The 17,995-nt window shown below is 42.4% G+C and overlaps 1 pseudogene; it reads left to right on the plus strand.

Moving 5' to 3' along the window:
* The first annotated feature begins 14,252 nt into the window (after window positions 1–14,252).
* On the plus strand, window positions 14,253–17,477 carry LOC134203544 (uncharacterized; annotated as a pseudogene).
* Window positions 17,478–17,995: the final 518 nt, after the last annotated feature.

Raw genomic sequence — 17,995 nt, forward strand, 5'->3', positions numbered from 1 at the left:
AATTACACTTTTCACTGATGCCTTCTGAGAAGCCTAATTATCATGCTAAAGACTCGCAACTAACTATTGGAACGACCATTCAATATGCATTGTCTATGGAGTTAAAGCTCTTGAATATTTAATCCAGTCATATGGTCTCCCCCCTCGCCAGCGCCCAATGATGGAGTGCCACAATTAGAATAATGTAAAATTCAACCCCGCCATATCAACTGCCATACAAAACTGAAACGACCTGTGCACGATAAGTCCCTATTCAAACTGACCCAAACCATCGGACGACACCCAAAATATGAAACATAATCGAATGAGCCTGGCGGAGCAAAATCATTTTTGAGCCACCCTAGTTGTTAGTTTGCTGCTATCGGTGCCGGTGTTTACATTCGCTCCGCGATCAGTTTTTTATCGTTTTTTATCGGGCAAAAATAGCAGTTTATCTAAAGTTTCCGGTTCAAACAATTGACTGATTTCAAAAAGTGATGTTTAATTTGCATTCCATCAACATTTCGGGCTGCTCATGTTCGGAGTAGTGAGTAAAAACTTTATTTTTCCAATGCCCTTTGAAAAGAAGTGAAGTGCAGTGATAATCCCACAAAATCGCGAACGGCTAATGAATTGGCACGAAACTGTTGATTAATGATAATTCGAGCCGAAATACATAGGACCCTTTGGAGAAACATGTTCATTATCACGGGAAGTGAATAAATATGCCGTGAACAGGTTAGTAATTTGAATATTAAACTTTTCTTCGATGCTGTTCGATGCATTCGAATGTTGGTGGGAGAGGAGTGCGGAAGGTGTGGGGTTGACCCGTGGAAGGTCCGGTGCCATATTGACTGCCATCGTGGTACTCTTCCAACTATGTCCTTAACAGCTCTCAGATGTTTCCCGTTAGTTGTTCCCTGCATTAGGATCAAAGCTGCCAATTTATCTGCCATTCGAAGATAACCATCAATTCCTCTTTTGAAGACAGTCACCTTAGCCACGTTTTTTAATGTCAGTATTGTCATAGTTTGCAAGAGAGAAGAACATAAAGCGCAATCTTTTGCACGTAACGCAGCTTTCTTTTACGGAACTTTTATTCACAGTATTCCGCGCAAACTAATGCTACTGAAGGAGGTTATCTCCTCAGAGCACACGATGTCAACATCAATCCATTCCTTAACAAGTTCTCCGTCCTGGAAAGGATTCATCCGTTTGGCCAAAATCTCACTAACAGCAAAACTGGCTCGTACTGCATTAACTGACTTCGTATTTGCTCGGGTGTACCAATCATTTGATTCAATAAATGGAAATTTAAATAGATTGAGCGCCCTTCCACCTTTGAAGATCTATCAATTTTTGTTTTCTACCTGGACTCTTTAAAATATCATATTTCATAGAATGCTTGGATTCAGATTTTATTCCTTCAATATTGCAAAACTTTCCGGACAAATTAAGCAAACCGGCCTTCAACGTGATGTTCCACATCAAACTTTTGTGTATTATTATTTTTCGATTCAAATTCAAATTAATGGTTTTGCAGCGCGAGCTTTGATGTAAAACTTACGTAGGTACCTATTTAATAATGAATAATAAAAAAAGAGTCAAATTGATCTCTAGCCAAATAAAAAAGCTGGCGGGCCGATTATGAGGGTTTATTTTCTTACACGCCGCGGGCCACAAAAAAATGGAGCCGAGGGTCGCATCCGGCCCGCGGACCGTACGTTGGGCAGCCCTGATGTATACTGTTTAAAAGTTGGCATACAGCTATTGAGTATAACAAATGATGTTCATCTACGCTCATCCCAAAAGATAGTTTAGATACAAGATAAAGATTGTCGCTGTCGTCGCTGTTCGGAACATCTTTTGCTGGCGAGGATAGGGAATCTAAATGTCAATGAAAGAAAAATACATACGATTTGACAGTTTAGTACCACACATGTTTCGGACAGCAGAACAAAGGGAACCGAAGCGACAATCTTTATCTTGTAACTAAAATATCTTTTCTCATCCCTCATGATAGTATACTCTTTTGTTGTGTATTTGTTTTGAGTGTGTAGCGAGCGTAGCGAGTGTAGATTGTATGATATATTGATTCAATCCACCACGAAAACATTTTTGAATGATCGTGTCAAAACGAAGTGTGAATCAGTTTGCTGAGTATTGTGGCGACGAATGGACGAACCTAGAAACCTCGTCTGGGTCACGACACGGAGCTACTTTTAACGGCGTTGCAGTATTGGGTAATCAAAATGTTGCAGTCTTGCATAATCAAAACAAGATCGTTTGTATAATTTTCCCCTTGAAGAAGACTCGAAATAAAGTCGAAACGTCAGGAAAAATATAAAACCTTCGTTTTGATTATCCAAGACTGCATCGCCGTTAGAAGTTGCTCCGGGAATCGTTATGTTTAACAGCAGTGAAGATTGAATAGTGAAGAAATGATTAATTGTTCCAAATCAAGATTTGGTTTTAATTGACCACACTAAGTCCGTTAGTTCCTTCAATCCACCAACCAAGCCACATCAGATTAAAAAAAAGCTTTTTGGATTTGCGTAAAACTTAATAATAAAACAAGCAATCCAATTCTTTAATAATTTTCGATCATTGATTACAGAGAATTACAAAAACCATAAAGGAAATATTAATTTAGTGCATCACGCAAAACTCTCCCTTATCCGTGATCTACTTTAGAGATGACCGTAAAGAACTTCCAGTAATTTTAATGATCTTTAATGAAGGGCGTCCAATAAAGGTTTCGCCGCTGAGAGATACGGCTCTGCTCATACTACTTTCAATAATCGTGACAGGAATAGGATGCACAGCAAATAAATTTGAAAATTTAACGACGTGTAAAATTGCAGCTCATCCCATCAAATGGATTAACATTCGATATTCAATTAAATTTGACTGAATTTTACAAGCCAGCACAGTTTAAATTTATTTCAATTTAAAAGAATAGTGAGATCGATTGAATGTTACGTTTATTTGCATGCTCCAAATATGTGCATGAAAATACATTTAAAATCACAACATATTTTTATCTGTGTGATTTGTTATTTTTTTTCGTTTGGAAATGTTGCTAAACATTGTTTAGGGGAAAGTCATTTAAGGGAGGGAGAATAAGGCGAACTTCCCATTTACAGATATTTACTACAAATAAATAGATTTTTTTCCAAGTTCGTTTATTTGGTAGGCTCAGGCGTGTATAACACTTTACGGATCCACGTTTCTTTGTGATTTGTACAATCGACATAATCTTATTATTAAATTAGTAAGAGTGGAAAAAAATAGATTGTTATCAAATGAAGTATCTGTTTTCGTTGCTTCCATGAAAAACGGTTTGATAGCCGCATCTATACTAAACAATACTTTCTTTGAGAAAACCATTTTAAGGGAAAAATGAACAGAACAACCGAATTTTCTGCTTTTTTAATTACAATCAGTTATAAATTCTACTAAGCAAAAGCTTTACCATATGACGGGACTTTTTCCAATCACAGTTATTAGATGATGGGTTAGATGGGTTGGTACACCAATTATCAAAATTTAGGTTCTAAAACAAATAAATGTATAAGGGATGTATTTTGTGAATACTTACACTTTTCGCTAGAATCATGTACATTTACATCAAATATCATGCACATAATTGGAGCATGATAAACGATAGAAATTTACATTTCTTTTTATTTTTACACCACTTGTCATCTCAAATTTATGTGTTGTTTTAAATTTACATGTTCTATTTTATGCTATATAGATAAAAAAAACGGTTAACATGAGGATCGAATTCAGGTCCGCAGAGTGATAGCCCGTTCTGTACCGTCTTCACTTCTTGAAACCACCACACCGATGAAATGCAGCATTATGGATGCTGCTTTGTAGTCGTAATGGAAAATGTTCACTTAAGTATGACAGCGGTCGAAAACGAAGGTTTCCCGCTGCATTTGCAGCTGCCTTGATGGAACTGTTTGTTTTGTTTACATTCTACCGAGATCGTCGCAAGCGTGGCCATCTTTTGTTTCAGTTCACATAATATCATGTAAACTTAATGGTTTATAAATGAATTTTCAGTGTGAATAACGTATTGTTTTTCAACTGAGTGTAATAATAATGGTAAGGTGATGTATTTATACGGTTTAATTCATGCTCTGTTTATGTGCATGATTTTCAACGCATAATTACATTGAGAAAACGATTACATGAACTGCATTTACATTAGTTTTATTGATTACATTACCAGTAAAAGTCAAATTTTTTTGCAGTGTATAGTTAGTTATAGTATGCAAGATTCTGAAAAAAAAACATACCTAGCAACGTATCGCCAGAATGATGGGTTTGAAATAAAAATAAGAATAAATGCACAAGCGCAAACTATGAACCTGAGCATGCCACTTGTCCATTTTCGGCCATTACTGGTCAACCACCATTAGTCCGTTTTTCCCAACCCCTAAGCACACAGTGGACGACTCCTCCCCCACACGACAGGCAGTCGTCGTCAGTGAATGTACGCATAACGGAAAAAGGACCTAATCGAGTAGGAGAGTTCATAATCCTACTTATGGCCATCGATTCCGGCGAACCGTTGCCAATCCCACGCATGAAAGGATCCTACACCCCTCCTCCCGATAAATAGAACCTTTTGCTTGCTTTGGCATTACATATTTTGCCTCTTTTTTTTCTCTGATTCTCATTCTGGCCAAAATAGGGCTTTGTTTTCTTCGGCTCACCCTTCATTGAACGCAATGTTCAGCAAATTTCGCCAGCTTCGGTCTTTTTTTCGGTGTGAAACGCGGTGGATCGCTAGCAATAAGTGGCACCACCACCGCACCCACTGCAAACACCGTTACCTAGTCGGCTCAATTGGTTGTCATCGTCGTTTCGCAGCCAGCGAAGCAGTATCAAACGGCCGTCGTCATCGTCGTCTGTCCTCGTCCAATACTGCACGAATTGATGAGTGTCACATATGCCAGAAACGATGTTTGCGATTCTGGGCTTTCGAAGGGGACGATTTCCATCATAATTTGCGTCATATTGGCGTTATTTATCTACAAAATGGTTTATTTTTGGTAAACATTGGTGATTTCTGCAGCGAGGAAGAGGATGGCAACGGCCACAGTGCGGTTGATGTAACTTGTGATTTAGATTTGGATTACGATGCTTTACGACTTTATGACTCAATTCGTTTATTACCAAGCTTAAAAGGAAGAATTGTGCATCCATGGATACAGATGAATACAATTGTCCTGTAGTTTGTTGGCCATCAATAAAAGGACCAACATATAGATAGTGGATATCCATCCACACATGAGCATGGTTGAATACGTTTAATTTAACATGATCCTGAAGAATAAGGCGAAGTTCACAACAATCCAGAAAACATTTATTAGATGCTCGCGATCGAAACAATTTTGAAAATGATTCCTTCACTATTGAAAATGTCAGAATCTGAAAATCAGGTGTAGAAAATTGGATTTAAGTATTTTGACACCCCATCCGGGAAGCAAAGCATACCATTTTTGCCATTGGACCCTCTATTTGTTTTGAAATTATGTCTTCAATTTCGTCAACCCCACTAAAAACCAAATCACACAAACCACCCGCAATAAAGAATAAAAATCGAATTTGCTCAAAGTCCATAAAAGCAAATACCCACATGTGACACACTCACGCAATCCTCACGCCCATCCACCAGCGCGCTACGCAGTGAGCAGCTCCCATGGCGATTGTAGTTCGGGGTGGCGACGACCAACACCGACGATGACGACGACGACGACCCGACATGGAAGATGAAAAGCACCATTTGCCACTGGGGACACTCCAAGAGTTAACAACATATCGACGACACAAAACCACCGCGATGACACTTGGCTACACGGAAACGGCACTACCCGCCCACGGACACGCTCGCTGGATGGTGGGCACACGTGTTCGAATAGGGGACGTCCAACGATGCTAAACCGTTCTTTCCTGTGTGGTCGCGTTCGTTACTTCCTATGCATAGAAGATGAGCTGGCGGGGTGGGGTGGGAGCAATCCAAATACTGCCGGTGGAAATGGAGAACTCCCTGGAGAGTGTCACGTCTTTGTGTCCAGTATGAGGCTCTGAATTGCAGATAAGGTAGGTATGTGTAGAAATCAAACGGAGCTGCCTGGTGTACAAATGGAAAGAAATCGATAAAGTTGTATTTGCGAACTGTAGAATCAGGTCAGCGTATGACGGAAAGAAATAAAAACCAATGAAGCGATACAAGAAAATAATAGAATTTTTGGATTTTACCTTCCTAATGGTCCCGTCTACTATCTGCATGCTAACAGAATTAATCAGGGTGAAAGATCTGAAAAATTAACTTGGAGGACACTCAGTATATGCAAAGCTTTTATCATCTTTTCCAGCAACATTTTTATTCTTAAAATTATGTTTTTAAACATCTTCAATTTCACTTAACGACTTAATTAAGGTCAAATTTCTCAAAGAACCCATATTTTTACGCCTCTAACTATTACAAAAATTGAAAACAAAAAAAATCAGAAAATTGCTGTGTGAACCGGTCTGAACGGGATTGCTGCTCTCCCAAAATCTGGTGAATAACAGTCCAAAATTAGATTTCAGCACTTTTTTATGTGTATTGGTTTTTACTTTTGAAGCAATGGGTTTCTTGGGAAGTCAACAGAGAGGCCAATTCAACATTTTATGTTCCGTACCTGATCTTACCGGGTCTTTGGTACATTCAGCACGCGGACTAGGGAGAGCGCCTCCTGGATAGCGTGCAGTTGCTCGTCCACGTCCTCGGATGATACCGGATGCCGCTGGCAGTCGATGATCTCGTACACCCACCGTTGAAACCGACCCCAGGCGAATTGGTGATAGTTACACCGGGTTAACTTGTGCCGATTCACCGAAGTTCCAACTTCAGCCACCACCGAAGTCCGAGCTAAGCTCCTGGAAGTCGACCGACTGGGAACAGTGATGGGAAATATCATTTCGATGTCAAGGGACTAATTTACTAATAACGTTTTCCAATAAAGTTATTTAAAATGTTATTTTTATATAAACATGTAGCCCTTAAAGGACCCTATAACTTTTTCTAATAGGTCATTTCTCTAAATCTGATATTGGCGGCGTGAGAGCCGAATTAGTGTGAAATGATATTAATGTCATGACATTCCGTACAATTTAATAAATTTTGGTCTCATTACTCACACGTAGTATTTAGAACAATGATCTGTTTGACATAGTTCTAGTATCCTTTAAGCATGACATGTTAGTCAAAAATTCCGAATTGTGGATAAGTTCTGACCGCCGATCATTTGAACGGTACCTCATTCATATTAACGGGGTTCCTTTTTTAGTTTGTCTTCTATTTCCATCAGAAAAACTGATTTCTGGCTACTCTCTTCGCTGGTTTGTTTTGATTTTGCGTTCCGTTGCACGATGTTCCATTTTTCTTTTCTCGATTCCACGTGCTAAATGACGTTTGAACCATTTTTGATTTGAACCTAGGATATTTGAACGATATTTAAACGAACATTCGACGTCGTGGCGCTGCAGGAGATCTGCTGGACAGGACAGAAAGTGTGGAAAAGCGGGCATCGAGCGGCTACCTTCTACCAAAGCTGTGGCACCACCAACGAGCTGGGAACCGGCTTCATAGTGCTGGGTAAGATGCGCCAACGCGTGATTGGGTGGCAGCCAATCAACGCAAGGATGTGCAAGCTGAGGATTAAAGGCCGTTTCTTCAACTATAGCATCATCAACGTGCACTGCCCACACGAAGGGAGACCCGACGACGAGAAAGAAGCGTTCTACGCACAGCTGGAGCAGACATACGATGGATGCCCACTGCGGGACGTTAAAATCGTCATCGGTGACATGAACGCACAGGTAGGAAGGGAGGAAATGTATAGACCGGTCATCGGACCGGATAGTCTGCATACCGTATCGAACGACAACGGCCAACGATGCATAAACTTCGCAGCCTCCCGCGGAATGGTAGTCCGAAGCACCTTCTTTCCCCGCAAAAATATCCACAAGGCCACATGGAGATCACCTAACCAAGAAACGGAAAACCAAATCGACCACGTTCTAATCGACGGTAAATTCTTCTCCAACATCACGAACGTCCGCACTTACCGCAGTGCGAATATTGAATCCGACCACTACCTCGTTGCAGTATGCCTGCGCTCAAAACTCTCGACGGTGTACAACACGCGTCGAAGTCGGACGCCGCAGCTTAACATTGGGCGGCTACAAGATGGTAGACTAGCCCAAGAATACGCGCAGCAGCTGGAAGTGGCACTTCCAACGGAAGAGCAGCTAGGCGCAGCGTCTCTTGAAGATGGCTGGAGAGATATTCGATCCACCATTGGTAGCACCGCAACCGCTGCACTTGGCACAGTGCCCCGGATCAGAGAAACGACTGGTATGACGGCGAATGTGAGCAGTTAGTGGAAGAGAAGAATGCAGCATGGGCGAGATTGCTGCAACACCGCACGAGGGCGAACGAGGCACGATATAAACAGGCGCGGAACAGACAAAACTCGATTTTCCGGAGGGAAAAGCGCCAGCAGGAAGATCGAGACCGTGAAGAAACGGAGCAACTGTACCGCGCTAATAACACACGAAAGTTCTATGAGAAGTTAAACCGTTCACGTAAGGGCCACGTGCCACAGCCTGATATGTGTAAGGACATAAACGGGAACCCTCTTACGAACGAGCGTGAGGTGATCCAAAGGTGGCGGCAGCACTACGAAGAACACCTGAATGGCGATGTGGCAGACGAAGATGGCGGTATGGTGATGGACCTGGGAGAACGCGCGCAGGACATAATTCTACCGGCTCCGGATCTCCAGGAAATCCAGGAGGAGATTGGCCGGCTGAAGAACAACAAAGCCCCTGGGGTTGACCAACTACCAGTAGAGCTGTTTAAACACGGTGGTGAGGCACTGGCTAGAGCGCTGCACTGGGTCATTACCAAGATTTGGGAGGAGGAAGTTCTGCCGCAGGAGTGGATGGAAGGTGTCGTGTGTCCCATCTACAAAAGGGCGATAAGCTGGATTGTAGCAACTACCGCGCAATCACATTTCTGAACGCCGCCTACAAGGTACTCTCCCAAATTTTATGCCGTCGACTAGCACCAATTGCAAGGGAGTTCGTGGGCAGTACCAGGCGGGTTTTATGGGCGAACGCTCCACCATGGACCAGGTGTTCGCCATTCGCCAAGTACTGCAGAAATGCCGCGAATACAACGTGCCCACACATCATCTATTCATCGACTTCAAAGCCGCATATGATACAATCGATCGGGACCAGCTATGGCAGCTAATGCACGAACACGGTTTTCCGGATAAACTGACACGGTTGATCAAAGCGACGATGGATCGGGTGATGTGCGTAGTTCGAGTTTCAGGGGCATTCTCGAGTCCCTTTGAAACCCGCAGAGGGTTACGGCAAGGTGATGGTCTTTCGTGTTTGCTATTCAACATAGCTTTGGAAGGGGTAATACGAAGAGCAGGGATTAACACGAGTAGTACAATTTTCAATAAGTCCGTCCAGCTATTTGGTTTCGCCGACGACATAGATATTATGGCACGTAACTTTGAGAAGATGGAGGAAGCCTACATCAGACTGAAGAGGGAAGCTAAACGGATCGGACTAGTCATCAACACGTCGAAGACGAAGTACATGATGGGAAGAGGTTCAAGAGAAGACAATGTGAGCCACCCACCGCGAGTTTGCATCGGTGGTGACGAAATCGAGGTGGTAGAAGAATTTGTGTACTTGGGCTCACTGGTGACTGCCGAAAATGACACCAGCAAAGAAATTCGGAGACGCATAGTGGCTGGAAATCGTACGTACTTTGGACTCCGCAAGACGCTCCGATCGAATAGAGTTCGCCGCCGTACCAAACTGACAATCTACAAAACGCTAATTAGACCGGTAGTCCTCTACGGACACGAGACCTGGACGATACTCGTGGAGGACCAACGCGCACTTGGAGTTTTCGAAAGGAAAGTGCTGCGTACCATCTATGGTGGGGTGCAGATGGCGGACGGTACGTGGAGGAGGCAAATGAACCACGAATTGCATCAGCTGTTGGGAGAACCATCCATCGTTCACACCGCGAAAATCGGACGACTGCGATGGGCCGGGCACGTAGCCAGAATGTCGGATAGTAACCCGGTGAAAATGGTTCTCGACAACGATCCGACGGGCACAAGAAGGCGAGGTGCGCAGCGGGCAAGGTGGATCGATCAGGTGGAAGATGACTTGCGGACCCTCCGTAGACTGCGTGGTTGGCGACGTGTAGCCATGGACCGAGCCGAATGGAGAAGACTCTTATATACCGCACAGGCCACTTCGGCCTTAGTCTGATTAAATAATAATAATAATATAATAATAATAATTAAACGAATAATTAAATTTACTAATGAATTAGTAACAGCAATCCATGACTTTTTTTTTAAATTTCCCATCACAGGCTGGGAGACGTGAACGCTCATGTGCGTGATAAAAATGTCGAGGTAGGTTTCTTTCTTCAATCAATGGCGCATTAATTTAGGAGAAGTGAAATGAAAAGTTCGCCAATCATAAGTCGCATATAATGCAAAGATTCGAAACCAAAATAAAGTTCGTATTCAGTTTGTATCTTTTTATTAATTTTATCAAAATGTTATTTATCATCTCATGCATGCATTGCTTCATTCGTTTTTTTATATGGTTTATATTGTTCAAATGTTGGTTAACATTTTGGTTTTTGTATTCAATTCGAATGAATCATGTTGAGAGACGGGGGCAGCAGGGACTATGTCCAAGGGCTTGACGATCCCTCCCCAGGCCATCTGCGAGTTGTGACGCCTGCCTAGGATGTGGTGGGGTTTGACAGTGGGCCCTGTTAAACCTCTATAAAAAGCTGAATGTATCCGCAAGTAGGCTCCGCCAAAGCGACCGTGTGCCGCTCAAAGCGCACAAGCCCAAGTCCTGGTGTTAGGTGGGACCAGGCGGGATTTATGGGTGAACGCTCTACCACAGACCAAAACCGCCCGGTTAACTGACGCCGCGAAAGCGACGATACCATGTTGTTCTTCGCGCGGCCACTTGTTCGATAAAAGGATCGAGTTCGACCACAAGGGCATGACCACCGGTATGACCCATGAAGCCGACTCCGATCCCTTGGGCCACCTCTTATTTGCGCCTGAACTAGCCATCCTTGAGTCCACGCGCTACCTTCTGTGTAGCTCCGAGACGATTTGGACGATAGCCGATAAAACGGCGTTCCAGCCAACTTCATCTTTACACATCCTCCGAACTAGGTTGCCCGGGGTAGTGTCCAGACCACATGTGGCAAGCATTGGGTCACGCATTGCGCGAAAACGTGGGCACACGAACAACACGTGTTCCGCCGTTTCCTCTAAACCTGCGCACACCAAACACTCGGGCGAGGCCGAGCAAGCCAGCTGCGTTACCTGCACTGTGATTTTGCAGCACGCTTAAACGCCGGACACTTCGAATGTCTGTCTGGTCGTGTGTATGTATGTGTATATATGTTTTTTTTTTTTTTTACAAGGGTTAAAGGCCATCAAAAATCTGCGCGACAGACACCTCGAGCATCCACACTATGCTCGAAGGCGAACAGGGATGGGCTCCTCCCGACCTGCTAAAAATGTGCCTCCCGGATAAACCGGGTCCCTTATCCTCCTTGCCTCGATCCCCCCGGGACCACGGGATGCTGCGACTACTTCGGGGGGGGGCTGTGCTCATGCACTTCTTCTAAAATTCCGGCCCCTAGCTTAGGCTAGTTCGCCGACTGGCTGGCTAATCCACTGCTCCACTGCAACGTAGTCTCGATCCCTCGACGGTCATGCACCGAACTTCCTGACTCGAATCCTCCTGACTCCCCCCGGCGTCGAGGGTGGTCCACCAGTTCCGGTGAAGGAAACTTCCGCACTGGTGGTGCCCCGACTACCGGCGTGTATATATGTATGTGTATGTATGTATGTGTGTGTATGTGTGTGCACAAAAGCTAAGTAAAACATTAGACATCTTTTCATATAGTAATCCGTAACCGGTTTTCTCGCAACAAGTTGCATTCGAAAGGTGTAGATCGCTATTGAATTTTGTGATGATCGGACATTGCGTTCAAAAGTTATTAAGAAAATGGTTCATTGAACCCTTGATTGAACCTTATAATGTTAGTGTCTTGGTTAAATGAATTAGGTTTTTTAATTTCTTATTTATTTCAGAGGCTCATGCGCCATTAGGCATTACGAAGCCGAGTTTCTTTGATTTTTTTGTTTACAATTTCACATTGAGTAATTACAACATTTCATCACTTTTCCCGAACTTTTGTCGGAACGAGCAATAGACTGGGCACACTGCTCCACGCAAACTGTCTTGTTTAAGTTTGCTATTCGCTTTGATAGCCACACTTTGTTTGTCGCTTTGATGTAATCAGGGGTGGCATCGCGCACCTCGACTCGAAACGAGCAAACCATGCAAACTGTCATACGAAAGAGCTGTCGAAAGGAGATGCGCAATGAGACTACAGATTCTGTCGTTTAGCTGGATGCTGATGCTTTATCGTCATCGTTGGTATCGTTTGCTTTAGCAAGCGCCTTTGCTCTTGCCGGAAGTCCGTCACACGAATCAGAGGAAGATAGTGCTGTACGATTGCTTCATACTGGGAGAAAATCTGAATCAGAGTCGTATTCGGTACTGTAATTTCCGAACATGTTTGCTGTAGATGTACTGGTCTAGAACTGCGTCTACAAGTTTTCGACTGATCACCAAGCATACGTCTAACCCGAATGTGATGAAGGACGGTAAAGCCTATTTGATCCTCATTTGCAGCACTCGTACACCATTTGGTGTACGCCGGGAAGTAGTGTTTCCAACTTTCACTTTGGATTGATATCACATCACCAAACTGTCTAATAAATTCACCGATAGACGCGTGTGTTGTGAAAGGAGGTAGGTCGTGCACCCGGACGGCAGCTCAGGGTACCGTTCCCGAAATTAAAACGGTTGGTACACTGCATGTATCGTTATGCCACCATTCAAAATACATTTTCATCATCGCCATTGGTGGCGCGGAGCAGACTAGCAGACGTTTGTTACTTTCTGCTGGAACCGGAGCGACCGGTGTCATCGTTGTGACAGATGAGTGCAGCTCGGCGACGGACACTCGCCACTGCTGCTGGTCGACCATGACGCTGTTGACCAAAAGAGCTAAAGCTGCCATCGTTGAGGTTGGATGAACTGCAGAAACCTTCTCGACGACTACCATCGATGCGATAGTTTTCCGTTGAGACTGCTATCAGTAGCTTGCTGCCTTTGGTCCGTTGCGGTAATAGAGGTAATAAAATATAAGGAATATTGTCGCTGTCGTCACTGGCGAAACATCTTTTGCTGGCGAGGATAGGGCACTAAATGTCAACGAAGGAAAAATCAGTACGTTTTGACAGATAGGTACCCCACATGTTTGGGGACGATAACAAAGGGAACCGCAGCGACAATCGTCCTCTATAGTTTATTACCTCTATTGTTGCGATAGCTTTGCGTGAAATCTTGTACGAACTGAGGATTAGATCCAAACCCACTAGTTGCTTGATTTTGAAGCCTCTGATTGCAATGCATAGGTATACGGGAGTGGTTGTTGTACTTTTACTAAACAATTTTTCAGCCAATTTTCAATAATAAATATTTGAAAATCTATATTTTTAGAACAATACAATGAAGAGAGTTAACGATCAATCCTCGATCGAATGGTTCAAATATTGAAAATCTATCGAAAAACGGCTGAGCAATTATCATTCAAAATTTATTATATGTTTGTGACCGTCTCCTATTTTCGCAATCGCAAAGTGTACCCCAATATAGAAAACACAGATGTAGTCCTACGTCAAAACTATCGTTTCCATTGCTGAAGCGACTGTAAAGTTGGAAAATCCTCGCTGCTAAATCCAAACAGTTGAGAGCATATAATGCTTAAAAGCGGAGCAGAATGGATAAGTTTGCGTGCGTTTTGACAGTTTTCCTATGGTAAAACTGTCAAAACGCACGCAAACGTATCCATTCTGCTCAGCTATTTACATTGGCAGAAGTTTATCACAATCTGTCAATCGGTTATTGAGTTGGCATGGAAACAAAATCGATCAAAAAATACGCCTTGACGGGGTTACAGGTTGTGAAATCATTAAAAGAGATCCAAATGGTTCATAGGCGGCTAGACAGCATCCCTGGTAATAACTATTTCGGAGAAGGCAAGGTAGATAATGAGTCTGTTCATGCGTCAACCGAATCGTGCGATCCGCGATGGTGCGAGCGGAGGTTTCCATCTGGTTTGTCGAGAAAAACATAAACGTGTTGTTGACAAGGTCGCCAGGAAGCTGCACCAAGAATGGCTGATGAAACCGAGGTGCACCGTGATGGACGACGACACTTACATCAAGGCGGATAAAACGTTTACGTTGCCATTCGTAGTTGGACGTTCCGGAGGATATAAGGAAGAGAAGGTGGGCAAATTCGCCAAAATGTTCTTGGTTTGGTTAGCCAGATGAGCCTGTCGTGCATCACTGCGTGTACCGTCAATGAGCAAATCTATCGAGACGAGTGCCTCCAGAAGCGCCTGTTGCTCTTCCTACGGTCTCACGGAGGTGATGCGCTATTTGGTCAGATTTGGCATCCTGTCACTACGCGGCCAATGTTAGACTGGTACAGAGATAACAATGTTGTTTTTGTACCAAAAGACTACAACCCGGTGGGTTGTCGAAACCCACGAAACCCACGGAACTCCAAACCGATAAAATAAAATGGGCCATTATGACGGCCAAACTTCGTAAAACAACAAAGGTAATTCAAGAACGAGCTGGGTTCGAAGCAACAGTGGGTAAAAGTATAAGAAAGTCGACCCCACCATTGCACAAACCCTCATGAGATGTGTCAAAGGCAAAGTGTGGACATTCGGTCATGAAGAGTTAATGCAATAAACCAAGAAGAACCAGAAGAAACCTACCCATTAGGGTGGTTCAAAAAATCGATTTTGCTCCACAGTGCTCATCTGATTCTTTGCCATGATCTGAGTGTCCTCTGAACATTTGAGCTCATTTGGATTAAAACTGATTTAGCACAAGCCGTTTCAAGTTTGCATGCAAGTTTGCATGCAAACTTGAAACAGCTTGTGCTAAATCAGTTTTAATCTAAATGAGCTCAAATTTTCAGAGGATACTCAGAACATGGTAAAGAATCAGATGAGCACTGTGGAGCAAAATCGATTTTTTTAACCACCCTACTACCCATGCTTTTGTAGTTTATTGAACTACGGAGCAATAGTGAAACCAACTTTTGGAAAATTTAAAACTTTGTGCACTCAATTATTTCGTCTACTGACTGGAGATGTCACTATGATACACTTGAAATAATAAACAAAACTTGAATAAATACACCTTTCTCTTGAATTGGATACGTAACGATACCTATGTATATATAATAAAGTTTCTTATCTTGTATTAAGTTTTAGTAGTTCGTAAACGGTCGTGTTTAAATGCAGTCCATATTTGTGGATAAATATATTCAGAGAGTAACTTGCACAACTTTTGTCGAACAAGAAGGTTCATACCGATTTATTAATTTAAGAAGCACCTGGCCAATCTCAGTATAATTACTTTATTTAATCCGGAGCAGTAAAAAATAGCTCAATAATATAATTTAGTGATTTGATTTCAAAATAATGGACATGATGTAAGGGTAGGATGCTTATTGCTTATGGAAGCTATAGGGAAGGGACAATAACCATCCCTATAATAATTCCTATAATGTTTGTAGAAGACCAGTAGCCCGCACTCTGTTACAATCAACTTTTATAAAACGGAAGTTGAGAGATTAATCATCTTCTAAAAGACAAATAAATACGTGATATCTCCGATTATTTTTATTGTAATGCAATTTGTGGACTAACTCAGTAAATTACCTTTTGATCTTTCCAACACGCGAAGTCGATCCAAACTGCCTAAATAATGGAAGATATGTTGTACTGTCGATAAATAATAAGCTTTTTATAGTTTTTATGCCAATCGGAAAGATGCGCGGCTATAAAGCAAGACCATGCTGAAGGTGGCATCGGTTCAATTCAGGGAGCCGGTCTACACTCAAATAAATCTATAAGGAAATTTCATCAGATTAGTCATTTAAGATGTACTGTATGTTTACCACATTCGCTTTATATGGACCCTTATACACATTATATGCAGATCATTTAAGAAAAACTACGTACAGTTCATGTTGCTGTTATATGTTATTCTCTAATGATAGATATAATTTTTGCATATAGCTCCGATCAAGCCTGCATCTCAATGTTATATGCGCACATTTTGTATCAACTTATTCATATTGTCAAAAATTTGAAACAGAAAGTGTAACTCGTAAATCCTCCACAAAATATCTGTTTTCTCTTTGCATTTGGTAGATGTAATCAGCTCGACTCTGTAAGTATATTATTATTCAATTAAAACCATGCATCAGCCATATTTTATTCAATAAAAACTATCCACCACCTGGTCATCATCAGATCGTTCAGCCACGCTCTTCGTTCAAGGGAATGAACAACCTCGGAGATTTGATTATCGGTGGGGCTGGTGAGCTGGAAGTGGCGTGAGAACCAATGGATCTCGCTCGACGACACCGAGCAATTTTCTGCCCCACATAAGCCCAACAGTGGATTTGGGTGTGCAGACGAATCAGCAACCGCAGGGAGCTGGCCAGTAGCAAAACAATCGTGACGGTAACCGCAGGGGAGCTGGTGTTGGTAACTTGAATCACGGAAATTTGTCGATGCTCAACCGGAACAACAGCCAGCACTTCGGAAAGAGCGATGGCCAATGAAGGTAATCAGGACTGTGGCTGGCATAACAAACGTGGCACAAATCAGAATATGGGCTATTGATCTGCCGAAGGGAATTAACCGCGCGAAGAGTCTGCTTAAGTTCGAGGACGAGGACGAGGACTGCAATTTCGACCAGGCCAACAAGTTCGATGAGCTCCGATCTCAGCTGCCCAAGTTCAAGGTGGACGGTGAAGCAAAGCTAGAGCAGGTGTACACCGAACAGCTAGACAAGCAGAAGTATTATTCCGGCAAAGAAACGAGCGCTGGAGTACACGAACGGGATTGTAGGATCTCGTGTTCTAAGACAAGGCTAAGTCATTCTTCGGGAACATTTCATGCAAGGTTACTAAGCAGGTAAACGGCAAACCACAACCCCATAGTCTTGCGGCAAAGGCCCGAGCTGATCAGCCAAACGTTTGATGTCGGGTCCACCAGGCATATATGCTATAACAGACGCAGTAGTTTTTACAACCGTAGCCCGGTAAACTACCGTAGCAATAACCTGTACCTTGGCGATAACAATTATCGGGGACGAAATAATAATCGTCCAAATCAACCCAACAGCCTTCCTCACAACACCAGTCACTTCAATACCAACCAGCAGCAAGCATCACAGTAACCAGCGTCATCAAAACGGTAAGCATTATAATATTCATAATACCTATGTAATTAAATTGTATCCTCAAAATATTTTTTTTCAGAAAATGAACGTTAGACGTTTTTGAATCGCTACAAGATGATTTCGATTCATGGTGTACAACTTGGATTCAAAATTCGATGTTAAAATGCCAGCAGCAAAATACGAAGATATAAAATTATTATTCAAACTAATAAAAATGTACTATTTGAATTTATTTGATTTATTTTATTATGGATAACCATATAACACATTATAATAACTATATAGTATTCAAATCAATAGCGTATTGATTGTCTATGAAACTTATTAGGTTTGCATATAATCGCACTAAGCCTGCAATAATTTCCATATTATCAGCCAATACACTTCTAGTGCTTGAACTATGCATAAAATTTATATAAAAAGCACATAATATAGCCATGGTGTTCAAAATGTTTTATTATATGCTTTGCATATAACTTGTACCTAACTTTTTCAGTCTGTGATAGATGTTATAT

The sequence above is a fragment of the Armigeres subalbatus genome, unplaced genomic scaffold (genome assembly GCF_024139115.2).
Source record: "Armigeres subalbatus isolate Guangzhou_Male unplaced genomic scaffold, GZ_Asu_2 Contig1949, whole genome shotgun sequence".
Classification (NCBI taxonomy): Eukaryota; Metazoa; Arthropoda; class Insecta; order Diptera; family Culicidae; genus Armigeres; species Armigeres subalbatus.